The sequence below is a fragment of the Dasypus novemcinctus genome, chromosome 2, assembly GCF_030445035.2.
Source record: "Dasypus novemcinctus isolate mDasNov1 chromosome 2, mDasNov1.1.hap2, whole genome shotgun sequence".
Taxonomy (NCBI): domain Eukaryota; kingdom Metazoa; phylum Chordata; class Mammalia; order Cingulata; family Dasypodidae; genus Dasypus; species Dasypus novemcinctus.
In genome coordinates, this window is record NC_080674.1 from 44026781 (window position 1) to 44041950 (window position 15170).

Below are 15170 nucleotides of genomic sequence, written 5' to 3' on the forward strand. Positions count from 1 at the left end.
GGAGCCTCCTGAAGATGAGAATAGACCAGTAAGTAAAGAGAGAATAAATGTTTAGGGACTGGTGGAAATCCTTCCATCCATGAGCCACACTCTTCACAAGACAACTTGTTTTGATAAGATATTCTCTAGGTCATATAATTGGCTGTTTTAAAATGTGGCTTCCAACAATAAGATAGTTTGGTGTATGATGTAAGGGAATGCTGAAATCTCAAAGAGCTAGTGTTGACCTTACACTGGATAAAAGACTAAGATGATAGTAAGTTCTTATGTGAGTTTGCTGACAACCCACCCTCTACTACCTAAGGAAGAGATTCAGACAACAAAATATTCCCTTGGTTTTATATGGAATCGTGGCTAATATCATTTACTGTTTTATTGTAAATTATTCTAATAGTTAAAATATAATATTTCTCTATTATTTAAACACTTCCTTCTATAAATTTTTCCAGTGACCATTACTTGCATGAAAACATGGTCTCTCATGGGCACAACTTTGAAACTGACTATAGTGAAATATATGGGGTCTTCAGTGCTTGCTAGAGGTAAAAGATGCACAAATGAAACCCAAACTAAATGTAATTCCAGGCAGAAATGTGGCCATGTATATTATTCAACTAGCCAGCTCTCAGAGCTGGTAAGAAAAAAAGGGACAAAATTCAACCTACAAATCTTTTAACAGATGGATGGGCCTAAAGAAAAACTACTAACAAAAACAAAAAACCTGAAACAGCCTTCTTAAAACTTAGTTATTTCAATGACCTGAACTATAACAACAATAAAAAACAAACAAAAAAAAAAAAAACCTAGGTACCTTTACTACCAAAGTTTGCTTTTCTTTAGGTTTAAGGAAGATACTTGATAGATTTTCTGGTAGTTTCTCTTGTGTTCTTTTTCTTCCCTTAACCAAGGAACTAATCTCCTATGAGGAACCATTGACACTGTGAGATCCCCAAGGCTCGTGTGGAAATCCTAATGTGTCAGAGATGGTAAGTGTTCTTTGTATATTCATGTGTTCCCATGTGTTCCCCTATATTTCACAGCCTCTGTTGCAGCTACATTGAGAAGGTATAACTGATTGTAGCCAAATGACACGTGTCACTTCCAGGCCAAGGCAGGTCAGAGCCAGTAGTACACCCCTGCCAACTCTTTTGCCATGCCAAACTGTTTCAGATACCATAGCTGCACGATGGAATGGGAAATAAAGAAGAAAGAAGCACTTATTCCACTCAGCCCTAAGATTTCAAGGTTTTATTTGTTGTACAGGTAAGGCTAATTATCCACACGTTGAAACTCTCATTCTCCAGAACACTTTGTAATTCCAATGCTATTTTAAGGTTGAATGCAGACTTGATCCTGCCTGCCAAATTACAGCAGATCAGGCAGCAGCAATTGAACATCAAGGCAACAGGACAGTTTAAGGAACCTCATATTGAACTCCTTCTATATTCCTTGCTTGGGCCAGGTGGTGCGGAGAGATAGAAGAAAAAGCAGGCAGTTTAGGTTCTCAACAATACTCAGGGTGTTGTTCCCAGGAAGGTTCCAGGTTCCTGCCTCCCATAACCAAGGTATACGAACGCATCGGGGCTGGGTTGCTTGAGAAATTATGTAAGTAAGCCACATCACGTTTTTATACAAACATGAATATGAGGATCCCATAAACAAGGAAATAAGAAATGAGGACTTAATTGATTCCATGGGTTTCAACTCAGATTAGAGCATTAGAATTAATAATTCAGTTTATAGTAACTTTCCCCACCACACTCCTGCCAAAGTGCTTGGAAGGCTGTGAGGGTAATTAAAGATAATCACAACAGTAAAGAAAAAAATGCTAATTAAAACCATAAGCTTGAACCCTGGTGATGGTTAGATTAATAGACATTTTAGCCAATGGTACAGTCCAATATCTTATTCCAAAAGACCAGGGACCTTTGTTTCCCATTCATCTTCTTTTTATTAATGGGAAAACAAAGGATCATGGAAATTATCTGCATGGGAAACATGGAAAACAAACTGGACTTATACCCATATGGATCACTGAGTAGATCTGTGGACCTAGCCTCTCTCTCAGTCCCCAAGCGCTTGCTCTTTGTCCCTTTCCAGTGGTATTACCATGTGTCACTTTCCAGTTCTTGGAAGATTAAAAGTTTTTTATTTTGGGTTTTTTTTGTTTTTTTTTTTGTTTTGCCTCATTTACTTCCATAACATCTGCATGTTGTGTTTGGGTAGCTGGGAAAACCAAGAGCACTAACTCGTTCTCTTGTGACACCCTCTTCCAGTATCTGCCTTTGAGCGGAAAAGAAAAAAAAAAGAAGGATTTACTTTATAGATCCTTTCCCTCTCAGACTCAGTAAAATTCTAGTTATCAAAGCTTGATATAGCAACTTATCAAAGCTATAAACCAATTGATTTATATTAAGCCAATCTCGCACCGACGGGAACCTTCCTTTACTGAGTTAAAATAACTTCTTTTAAACTGCCAATTGATTCCTTCAGCCACCATGCCAAGCATTTCAATTGCTTCTCTGAATGTCTCAAGAGGACAGTAGAAATAAAAACTGTTTAAAGATATATGAAGAAAATATATAGCAAAAACAAGAACATTGAGCACTTGTTAGGCTAAGGGTTATTAATATTTGTATTACATGAATTTGCTCATCTAATTAACCTATGACAATTTACGAAGTATAAATATAGGTGTGACAATTTTTCCAAATCTGGCCACTTAAAAAAAGTTATCATTATATGACCTTACCACTAACACATTACACTTTTTATAAAGGTCCTTCTCTAAGAAGACTAACTTCTTCAGTCTTCCTTACCAAGCTCCATAATAACTATGAATTTACATAGAATCTAAAGGTATTTCTCCATGGACTTTATTCTAAAATATGTCAATAGGAATCAATATGTACCATACTATAAAGGAAACCAATTTTCCTGAAGGTTTCCTCCATATACTCAGAAGTTATTTTCATCCACTGTTCTTAAGTGAAGTACATCAAAATAGACTGGAAAGAACATGGAACTGGAAATTGGAGCATCTGCCTGCTGACCTTGGCTCTGTACTTTAACCAACTGCATCAAGTGAGGAAGCCACTTCACCTGTCTAGGACACACTTTCTTATCTATAAAGTGAGGATCCCATTTCTATATCATCAGTTTTGGCAGAAAAAGCTATTTAGGATACATGCTATTGATCATCCATTTAAAAATACTTGTCATTTTCCTTAGACCTCCTTCTTTCCATCCTCCAATAATCAATGATCATAGTTACTTGCCATATGTCACACACTGTTAAGTAGCAGGATACAATAACTAAAACATTGTTACTGTCTTCTAGGAGACCATTTATGGATGGGGAAAATATCATGTAAACAAGTAACTCTAATACAATGTTTTCTTTGCTATAATAGGAATGAGGATCTGTGTAGTATGGGTGAAAAAAGAGGACCTGGAAAGATCAAAAAAGCTTCATAGAGGATGTGTCCTTTGATTAGTGTTTTGAAAAAATGAATATTTCATGTTTTTACACAATTTTTCTTTCTTTCTACCTATGACTACTTTAATGGATATTTGGTCTTCTGCCATGATATATTAAAAACCAGTGCTCCCCAATGCAACTGAGAAAAGACCTTGAATAAAATGGAGAAAAGGTAAAGACAAATGAGTTTATAAGCCTAAGAAACAACAAAGTGAGTTGGGAGGTTATCCCAGAGGTAAGCTTATACACGTCTCAGCAGGATCTCCTAGACTGCCAAAGTAGATACTACCCCAAATAGTCAGGCTCCTGAGGGCTCTAGAGACACCAGGTTCTACGGTCATGGCAGATAGCTCTGGAGTTTGGTGCCTTGCCAGTGGGCCCTACTTCAGAATTTGTGCTCCTGAGTGTGACAGAGGTAGACTCAGATGTGACTTCTCCCCATGTGCACCTCTTCTGTCCCTTCTATTTGAAACTACAATTGGTTTTGGAATTGGTAGGTGTACTTCCAAGAGACTTGAATTTTTGCGCTGTCCATGTGCCATGAGGAGTTGCAACACCTACTCTCCAGTTCATTGGACTTTTCCAGGACAACTAACAAGGAGGTGAATATGGACAACCACCATACCAAGGAACCGAGAGAGTTTACAACTGCAAGCAAGAGAGTCTCATCCATCAGCTGTATAGGATCAAGGCACCCTCTCAATTAGAGGTGGAGTGGGCAGCACCATCCCAGAGTCCTCAGGACTGGGGAATAAAATATGGACTAGAGTAGACTTACTGGTATTCTGCTATAGACTTACTGGTATTCTAGCAATGGAAAAAAATATATCATTGATGTGGAGACAGTGACCACTGGAGGAGCTGAAGGTAAGGAGAGGGAAAAAGGGGTGTAATATGGGGAAATTTGGGGGACTTGGAATTGACCTGAATGACATTGCAGTGACACATACAGGCCATTATATATCCTGCCATAACCTACGGAACTGAGTGGGAGAGAGTGTAAAATACAATGAAAACTATAATCCATGCTTAGTGGCCATGCTCCAAATGTGTTCAGCAATTGCAATGAACGTACCACATTCTTGAAAGAAGTTGTTAATGTGGGGAAGGGCGGGAGGCATGGGGTGTGGGGAATATGGAAATCCCTTATATTTTTTGTGTAACATTTTGTGTAACTAAGTATTTTTTTAAAAATTAAAAATACATTAAAAACAAACAAACTAAAAAAAAAAAACAGTACTCTGTATGGTCAGGGCAAACAACTCATGAGTTTGGTGTCTTGCCAGTCAGCCCTACTTTGGAGTTTGTCCTCCCCAGTGTGACAGAACTGGACTCAGTTGTGTTTTCCCTACACATGGCTCTTCAGTCCCTTCTATTTAAACCTATAGTTGCTGTTGGAGTTGGTAGATGTATGTCCAAGAGACTTGAATCTTTGGATTGTCAATGTGCCAGGGGGCCCTGAGCCTCAACAGAGTTGCAACATCTCATCTCCAGTGCATTGAACTCAGCCAGGACAACTAACAAGGAAGTGATGGACAATCACCATACCAAGGAACTGAGAGAGTCTACAACTGTAAAAAAGAGAGTCCCATCCATTGGCCTGAACTGGACTGAAGCCCCTCTCAATTAGAGGTGGAGTGGGCATCACCATCCCAGAATCCTCAGGATTGAGGAATGAACTATGAACTAGAGTGGACTTGCTGGTATTCTACTATAGACCTATTGTGATTCTAGCAATAAAAGGACTTATATCATTGATGTGGAGGCAGTGGCCACCAGAGGTTCTGAGGTCAGGGAGAGGGAAAATTGGTGTAATATGGGGGCATTTTGGGGACTTGGAATTGACCTGAATGACATTGCAATGACAGATACAGGCCATTATATATCTTGCCATAACCTACAGAAGTGTGTGTGAGAGAACGTAAACTACACTCTAAATTATAATCTATGCTTAGTGGCAGTGCCCCAAAATGTGTTCATCAATTGCAGTGAATGTACCACACTAACGAAGGGTGTTGTTAATGTGGGAAAATGTGGGCTGTGTGAGGAGCAAGGCATATGGGAATCCCCTTTATTTTTTTTTTCTCTCCCTCTCCCTCCCCCTCCCTGTTGTTTTTGCTGTCTGTGTCCATTCGCTATGTGACCTTCTGTATCTATTTCTCTTTTTGTCTTCTCTTCTCATTTTCTCTTCTAGGATTCACCAGGCTTCGATTCTGGGGACAATGATGTGGAGAGATGTTCCCTGTCAATTGCACCACCTCAGTTCCTGTCTTCTCTGCAGCACTTCACCTTGACACTCCCTTTCATCTCTCTTTTGTTGCATCATCATCTTGCTGTGTGACTCATTGCCGAGCACTGGCTCACAGCACAGGCACTCGGCTTGCAGTTCAGGCACTCGGCTCACCACATGGGCACTGGCTTGCTGCACGGGCACCAGCTCACCACATGGTCACTTGTGCAGGCACTCGGCTCACCACACAGGCATTCACGCAGGCACTCAGCTTGCCATACAGGCACGCAGCTCACTGCATGGGCACTAAGCTCACCACGTGGGCATTCGGCTCGCCACGCAGGCACTGACTCACCACGCAGGCATGCTTTCTCTTCTTTTTCACCAGCAGACCTCAGGGATCAAACCTGGGTCCTCCCATATGGTAGGTGGAGACCCTATCACTTGAGCCACGTCTTCTCCCCCCTATATTTTTTATGTAACATTTATATAATCTCAATATCTTTTTTTTAATTAAAAGAAAAAAATAGTGCTCCAGGAAAAATCTTGACTATGACCTTAAATAAATTTCCTTCTGAGTATATAGCAGCAACACTGTCACCAAAGTAAAAATCATTCTTTATTTCTTTTTGAGGATAAAAGGGGACCCAAAAGATTAAGCAGAATGGAATATGAAAGTGGCCTTAATATATAACTAGAGTCAACTGAAGCCATCCAAAAAGGTCACAGCTGCCATTTTCTTATGCGGAAACTCCATTTTTAGAAGTCTGTAGAAGTTCATGTGTGTATGGCTTCCTCTTGCTTAGATATTCAAACTCCTCCGAAGTTTCGATACCTATTAGGGATATGAAACTTTATTTTCAACCTATAAGAACCTATCCTGGGAAGCAGACTTAGCCCAATGGATAGGGCGTCCGTCTACCACATGGGAGGTCCACAGTTCAAATCCCGGGCCTCCTTGACCTGTGTGGAGCTGGCCCATGCACAATGCTGATGCGTGCAGGGAGTGCCATGTCACGCAGGGGTGTCCCCTGCGTAGGGGAGCCCCACGCACAAGGAGTGCGCCCCGTAAGGAGAGCTGCCCAGCATGAAAGAAAGTGCAGCCTGCCCAAGAATGGTGCCACACAAACAGAGAGCTGACACAACGAGATGATGGAACAAAAAGAAACACAGATTCCTGGTGCTGCTGATAAGGATAAAAGTGGTCACAGAAGAACATGCAGCAAATGGACACAGAGAGCAGACAACTGGGGGGGAGGGAAGTGGGGAGAAATAAATAAATAAATAAATCTTAAAAAAAAAAAAAGAACCTATCCTGGCATACATTGTGCCATGGTGGCTCAGGATCGCTATCAGCACACCCAGGGTGAATACTAATGCACTGTTGGCAGGGCTGTAGAATATTACAACCTTTGGGGAAGTCATTGATCCACATGTCTCAAGAACATGAAAAGTGTTCATACTCTGACACAACTTCTGGGACATAACCCTATTTACAGAAAAACCTTTAAGCATGAAGAACATCTTCACAGGATTGTTTACAATACTACAAAACAGTGCAATACAAAAGTTCAACAATAAGAGGATAATTAATTTAAATTATTGTACCTGTATATGTCAATGTACGATAGAGTCATTAAGTAGAACTTAACAAAGCATTTGTAAGACATTGGAAAATGCTTAGTTTAAAATATTAAAGGATTAATTAAACCAGAATACAAAACTGAATTAACAATAGGAATTTGGGTAATAAGCATACTTTTTTAAGAAGTGCATAGATATTGAATTATTCAAGATTTGATGGAATTTATGGTATGTAGATAGATCCTAAGAGCTTGAATTGTACACTTCAAAGTGTGGAATGCAAGAGCTTGTTTATATTTCATATTTCTTTATACTTTGAGGAAAAAGTTAAAGAAAAACTGTAGAATTTGTATTAATTCAAAAAATACTCATGCAACTTGACATAACACTGTTATGATAGTCCAGGTATTAGGAGTTGCTTCCATTCCCCTCCACCCTCTCAAAGGTTTTCTTTGCAAGTTCTTTTGGAACTAAGAAGCTAGTGTTTTGGATTAACTGATGCCTGCTAGTGCTTTCTGATTACTTGCATTCTGTTTCTTGCTTTAAAAGACAAGATGATTGGATCTGTAAAAAAAAGAAAATGAAAGAGAAAAAAATTCATAAAGAAAAACTAAAAGGAAACACATGAAAATATTCACAATGGTTGTCTTTGAGTGAAATAAGATGATTGACATTTATATCATTTTTACTTTTCAATATTTTCCATATTTTCTTTAATGAGATTCAAGGAAAAAATTCAGTGCATTGCATGCAATAACTTAGAACAGCCAAGGACAGTCCAAAAGTGAACTGAAAAGCTGAGGGAGCCACAGTGATATAAAGCAGAAAAGTGAGATTCTAGAACTTGTGAGTAAGAAAATAACAAATGCAGAGAAAAATTGCTATTCTGATTTTCAGAATAATCTGCATGATAGATGATTTCAGACTGTCTTTGCGAATGAACCTTAATTTAGCCAATGAGCTAAGTCAATTAATTCAAAAGAGCTTACTAAGCATCTGCTGTATCCCAGGTACTTGTCTAATTTCTTGAGACAAAAAGATAAGTCAAATATAGGCCCTCCCTTCAAAAAGCTTGGCATTGTATGATTCAGTGCTTTTACTATATCTGCATTTAATTAACACAGGTACCCTCCAAAAATTTGCCTAAAGATATTTTAAAATATCTCATTTGAACCAGTGGAAAAAGTAGGAAGATTAAATTCCAAAGAGCTGACTAATGAAAGAGATTAAAATTTGGAGTTAGAATTCAAGTAAAGATAAAAGTTTGTTAATTCATGCTGAGATTCCACAGCTGTTAACAACAAAACAAGAAGAAGTCAGCTTACCAAAGTGAGTTAGTGGCCATGAGCATTTGTTGACTACTCACTGCAGGTAGAAGCAGGATAAAAGGCACTGTGAGAGGGTACACGAAAAGAGCAACCATTCTTTCTATGAGAAGCTTACACACTGATTTGGGAATCAAAATCCACAAACGAAATAATTAACGAAAAATTGTATAAAGTCCACTTGTTAATAAATCCAAATGAAAAACAATATGGGTAGGGAGGACATCACACAGAATAGGGAGCCTAATTTAGGAGTGTGAATCATAGAAGCTTCGCTAGAAAAAGTGTATTTGAAGCTGCATTTTGAGGTAATGGGGAACATTAACAGAGAAAAGAGAGGGAACAGTGCTCTGTGGTCATGGGAAAAAAAGTGACTTTTTAGAATAAGACCAGGAAGTCGAGCTTGCAACTAGACAATTGATTCCAACCCTGTTTGCTTCTAGGGAACTTTTAAACAACCCAAATTCAGAGATTCTGATTTAGTTCATCCGGGTAGGGTTCAGGCATTGGTATTTTTAAGAAAGTGCCCCAAGTGTTTCTGGTATTTAGCCAATGTTGACAATTCCTGGTCAAATGGACTTCTTGGCTGAATAATGGGAGATGATGTACTTGAAATGAAATATGGACACTTGTGACTTATTAAAAGATAGTATTAAATGTAATTAAGTTGGTTCATTAGACTGTGAGTTCTTGGGAAGCAGGGATCATGTTCTCATTCATTTCTGTATGAACATATTGAATTAATACTTTTAGAATGAATAGACGAGTGAATAAATGAATGACTATGATAAGTAAAAGAAATCACTGTAGCCACTTAAGCCAATTGATAAGATGATAATAATGTTTAAGGGAGGTCAATTCAACATAGCAGAAGGGAGGGGGTTAAGAAACAGCTAATATTTACTGAGTGCTTCTTGTGTGCCAGGTATTTAATATGCATTGTGTCATATCGTACTCACAACCAGCATATCATGAAGATATTACGATCCAAAATGAGGGAATTAAAGTTTATAGACATCAACTATAATAATACTCAAGATCACTCATTGTTAACGAGTTGCCAAGCTGGGAATCAGGTAATAGTTCTTCTAGGTAGATGCCTAAGCATATATGAAAAAACACTGTACAAACCAACATAGCCTCAAACTTTTGGACAAAGCTCCATCTTTGGACCTATTCTAATGATGCAGAAATGGCATGTGATTTAATTAAAATATTTACCTAACTACAGATTAGAGCTCTTAACAGTAATCAGACAGGTGGATCAACATCTGGTGTTTCTGGAAAATAATTTCTATTGCCTTGTCTTTTATCACATAGGACTTTATTATAAATGTATTAGAGAAGAAAACATGAACCATTGCACTTTGTTTTGAAATCAAAAATATAATTGCATTATAATTTAAGGAAAATTATTCACCATCCATTGTTTCTTTGTTCACAATTAAGGAAACTTATTCCTTTCATCATTTCAGAACTTGTCTGAAAAAAAAAATCTCCACCATCCCTGATGCCATGTGTTATCTAGAATAGCAGGATTATATTTGCCAATTGAAATGTTTAGAAAGTGAATACAATTTTTTTAAAAATGAATAAAAAATGAAGAGGATTTCTCACACTCATGTGTTAAAGATTTCGATTGACCTTAAAAGGCTGCTCTGAATGACTTACACTGGAACCACAAGAGAATTAGCCACTCGAACAGAAAATCTTTAAAAATAAACTTGAGGACATTTTAGTTAACATCATACTCTATTAAAATAAAAATGAAATAAAAATAAAACAGCTATCCCAAGATGGAAAATGGAAAACAATCCTATCAGCATTCAGCAATATTGACATAAATTAAGCAATTGCTTTATGATTCTTTGGAAAATGAGAAATTGGATCTTTTGAGAAGCTCTGTGTTTAGCATAACCAAAGCCAATTTACTTGAACAACAACTTGCAATATATTGCCAACCGGAAACACAGCTGAAATCTGCCCTTAAAACACTTCAACCACAAAAATCATACAACTTTTACACATTTTCTAGTCTACCCCCTTTCTAATGATCTTGTCATTGGAAAACCTTGAATTCACTGTTAGAATTTTAGGCAAAGCAAGTACTTTTCCCTGAAATATCCCTTCATTTATTAACTGGGATTTACTCATATATTTTATTTTTTTTATTTTATTTTATTGACTTTGTAATAATATTACATAAAAAATATATATATGAGGTCCCATTCAATCCCACCCCCCACCCCACCTCTCCCCCCCCCCCCCCCAGCAACACTCATTCCCATCATCATGACACATCCATTTCATTTGATAAGTACATCTTTGGGCACCTCTGCACCTCATGGTCAGTGGTCCACATCATGGCCCATACTCTCCCCCATTCCATCCAATGGGCCCTGTGAGGATTTACAATGTCCGGTGATTGCCCCTGAAGCACCATCCAGGGCAGCTCCATGTCCCAAAGACGCCTCTACCTCTCATCTCTTCCTGTATTTCCCCATACCCATCAGCCACCCTGTCGACTTTTCCCAATCCAATGCCACCTCTTCTATGTGGACATTGGATTGGTTGTGTCCATTGCACCTCTATGTCAAGAGGAGGCTCAGATTCCACATGGATGCTGGATGCAATCCTCCCACTTTCAGTTGTAATCACTCTAGGCTCCATGGTGTGGTGGTTGTCCTTCTTCAACTCCATCTTAGCTGAGTGTGGTAAGTCCAATAAATCAGATTGTAGGTGCTGGAGTCTGTTGAAGCTCAGGACCTGGCTATCACATTGTCAGTCCAGAGATTCAAATCCCCTAAATATATCTTAAACTCCAACACTAACTGCACCTCCAGCACATTAGCATGAAAGTCTTATTTAGAGAGATCCCATCTGAGTCCAGATTCATCACACATAAACACCATTTCCAAAGAGGGGCCCTCTGACCTAGTAGTTAACCCCATCGGCCATGACCATAACTCCCATGGGTCTCTTTAGCCCTCAAAGGAACCAATATCTGGGGGTTGTATCTGCTTTATCTGTCTCTCAGACTCTGCTCAGTTGTGCATAAGGGCAATCCTTCTGCCAGCCTCCAGACTCTTTTTTAGAGACTCGTAGCCATATAAACTCATTTCTCCTTTCCATTTCCCCCTTACATTAGGTCAAACAGCATTTTAAAGTCATGTTATTTTATGTAGACAGGGATATTCTGCTGATCCGGATTGAACCTTCCGTATAAGGTCATTTTCCAGTTGCATCATCAGTTGGTAGTTGATAGTGGTCCCTCGGTGCCAGGGAGGCTCATCCCCGGGTGTCGTGTCCCATGCTGGGGGGAAGGCATTGCATTTACATGCTGAGTTTGGCTTCAAGACTGGCCACATTTGAGTAACATACTCATATATTTTAATGTCAAATTTCTGTTGTCCCTTATTCTGACCTATTCCTCCTCCTTCAAATCCATGTAAAACTTTACTTTGACCAACATTATTGATTTTTAATTGGCATCAAAGCTGCAATGTTCAAATTTGCAGCTTTGTGTTTTGCTGGGACTAAGTGATAATACACAGTCTCCAAATTTTTCTGCAAGTAAGAAAACAGCACTATCCAGAAATTTCCCTAGCTATTTTTAGAGCTAGCTTACTGTTTTCTCATAGGAAAACCTACCCTCTGGGTCTCCAGAACTACCGGGAAGCGCATTTTGGGGAGTGGAATGTGTTTTCGTGGCTCGTTAGATATAAGATTGGGGCTTCTTCATAGGCCAGCCTAGGAAAACTGCTCGGAAGACTATAAGGGCTTTGGATAAGTCCACCAGGAAGATACCCAAAAGTTCTTCTGTAATTATTGCAAATTCCATTTCTCCCTATTTTCACTCTGTTTCTCATCATTACACCCTCTGAATCCTATTCTTCAACGTGAAAGACAAAAGGGAAGTGAACAATGATAAGATTGTTCAAAGAGTACCTAATCAAAGGAAGAACTCAGACCATAAAACAAGTTGCTACAGTAAAACCACCAATCCCTAAATGGTTAAAAACACCGCCAAGGGAAACAGAGTCCTCCGCCTAAATTTGGTTCATTGAAAGGCAAATATTTTTGGAAGAGAGGGCAGAAGGAGATCCCAGGTAAGGGCCCTGGTAGGCACAGGTGTCCACACACATCTTTACTACGCAGAGGCTGAAGCAGAGCTAACTGCCCGCAGCGGCCCATAATACACAAGCCTTTGTCCGGCATCCAGCCCAGATTTTTCCTTTCCCAATCACTTGTGCACACATGTTGTTCTTCCTCTCCCTTAAATTATTACTTTTCACAGAGACTGTTTTGACTCATTGTTTGTATCATTCCAATAGAATGCTTTGCAATAAACTGTTATTAAGTTAAAAACAAATCTAATTGGAGGCTGTACTACTAATAGTCCTTTTAAATGCTAATACACCAATGAGGGACACAATTTACATGACTATAGCTTGTTTTATATAACTGTTTTGTAAGAGTTTCTGGCAGCAAATTGATTGTTTGGATGCCTTGTCATTTTTCAAGTAAATGTTTTGTATATAGCATTTAAATACTTTGCATCAGTAATATGAGTATTAGTCCTCATTTTATGACGTGATATTTAAATATCACAGCCTTTTCTTCTTATTATAATACAAAAGAAGGGGGGGGAGAGATGGGAGGAAGGAGAGATTTAGCAATTATGCCTCTTTTGCTGAACACACGCAAACAAGTTACTTAATTTGATTACACAGAAATATTAACACCTTGCATATTCCAAAATTCTAGTTATAGTTCCTATTTCAAGACAGAATGACAGAGCAAAAGTCTTCTTTTCCTTTCATTTTCAAACCAAAACAGATTGAGAGAAAATTGAACACATTTCCCAGAGCACCCTTAGTTAATAGCCTTCATGGTTACTAATGTTCACTAAATTCATTTCCTTCCCCACACAGAGAAAAGCAGAGAAAGAAAGAGTAAAGAGAATTTTTCCTGGGCAAAAATAGTATACCTAAACTTTCCTGGCCATTTAGGGAAATAAGAGTACAAGAAATAAGAAAGATTTCCACATACAAGCTTCTGTCCCAACTTCCTCACCTTCACTTTGTATGTGAAGAAATTCTTTGAATATAGTAATAATAATAATATCAATCTGGAATTCTGACTCTTCAAATCTTTACACACATCTCCATCTAATTTCTACAACATCCTTTTATTATTCACCCTTCACAAGTTGAGAATTTATGCTTAGAAAAGTGAATTAACTTGCTCAAGTTTCTTCTGGTAGTTATTTGCAAAACCTCAGCTCCTAATTACAAAGTTACATGCAAACACACTGGAGCCTTCTTCCTTCAGATAACGTTATGAGGTATGAGCAGGAAGCCAACATAGGGAATTATTCAGCTTTTGTCCTGCAAATTCCTTTATTGCTGAGGAGAGTCTCTGGAAACAGTTACATAATTTTTCTCATTTTTCTTCTGTTGAAGCAAGCAAAAAATTAAACTGAAAAACTCCATGAAGCCACTCCCAACAAGGTTCATTCATTGCTAAATATTATATATACTCTTAAGGTCAAATGACTCCTACCTTAAAGGTCTTACCCAATCATCTTAGTTCTAAGTTTCCATATGAATAATATTTTTACTTACGTACTAGGTTTCTTTCTCAGTTATCAAATTTTGTTTTTGGATTAAAAATAATTATTATAAATATTTCCTAATCTTTGATTCACATTCTACAGGGAGATGTTATAACAACACATCCATTAAGTCTTTTGGACTCTTTAACATAGATAAGATCAACAACCAGGAAAGCTCAAGAAGCTTCTCATTCAGTTTGTTCAACTCCTTCAGAAGATGGTTAGGGGTGCTATTTATGCTATCCCTACACATAGGGAAAAAGGTGTCAAATAAGACTAATATAGGGGGAAAAAATCCCAACATTTTTAAATATTATTTCTGTGTGGTGAGAAGATAAATGATTTTTCCCTCTTTCTGCCTTCATTATTCTCTATATTAGTTATAAAATAGAATTCCTTATTCTTTCTAAGATGCTATCAATTTTTGGAGGAACCAGCTTTAGTGACGTATAAATTACATAAAACAAAATTCACCCATTTTAAGTGTACTGTTCAGTGAGTTTCAAAAAATGAGCTCAATTGTGCAACCATCACAACAAAGAACATTTCTATCATCTCAGCAATTTCCCTCGTACTCCTTGTAGATTCTCCTTACCCCAATTATGGACCTCCGGCAACTATTGATCTGCTTTCTATCACTACAGTTTTGTCTGCTGTAGAATTTTTCATACAACGAATTCACACAATATAAATACTTTTGCAGCTTGCTTTTTTCACTTTTGTGATTTATCCATGTTGCTATATGTATAGTAACTTACTCCCTTTTATTGATGAGCTGTATTTCATTGTGTAGACACATCACAATTTATTTAACAATACACAATTGATAGATATTTGGTTTTTTTTCCAAATTCAAGACTATCATAAATAAAACTGCTATGAACATTCATGTACAAATCTTTGTGAGGATATATGTTTTCATTTCTCCTGGTT

At 38.0% G+C, this 15170-nt stretch overlaps 1 long non-coding RNA gene across 1 annotated transcript in view; it reads right to left on the minus strand.

Moving 5' to 3' along the window:
• Positions 1-6311: 6311 nt before the first annotated feature.
• Positions 6312-15170, minus strand: part of LOC131280601 (uncharacterized) — a 33835-nt gene continuing 24976 nt past the window's right edge. Inside the window, exon 3 of the long non-coding RNA XR_009188253.2 lies at positions 6312-6546. This is a non-coding gene — a long non-coding RNA (uncharacterized lncRNA). The remainder of the gene's footprint in view (positions 6547-15170) is intronic.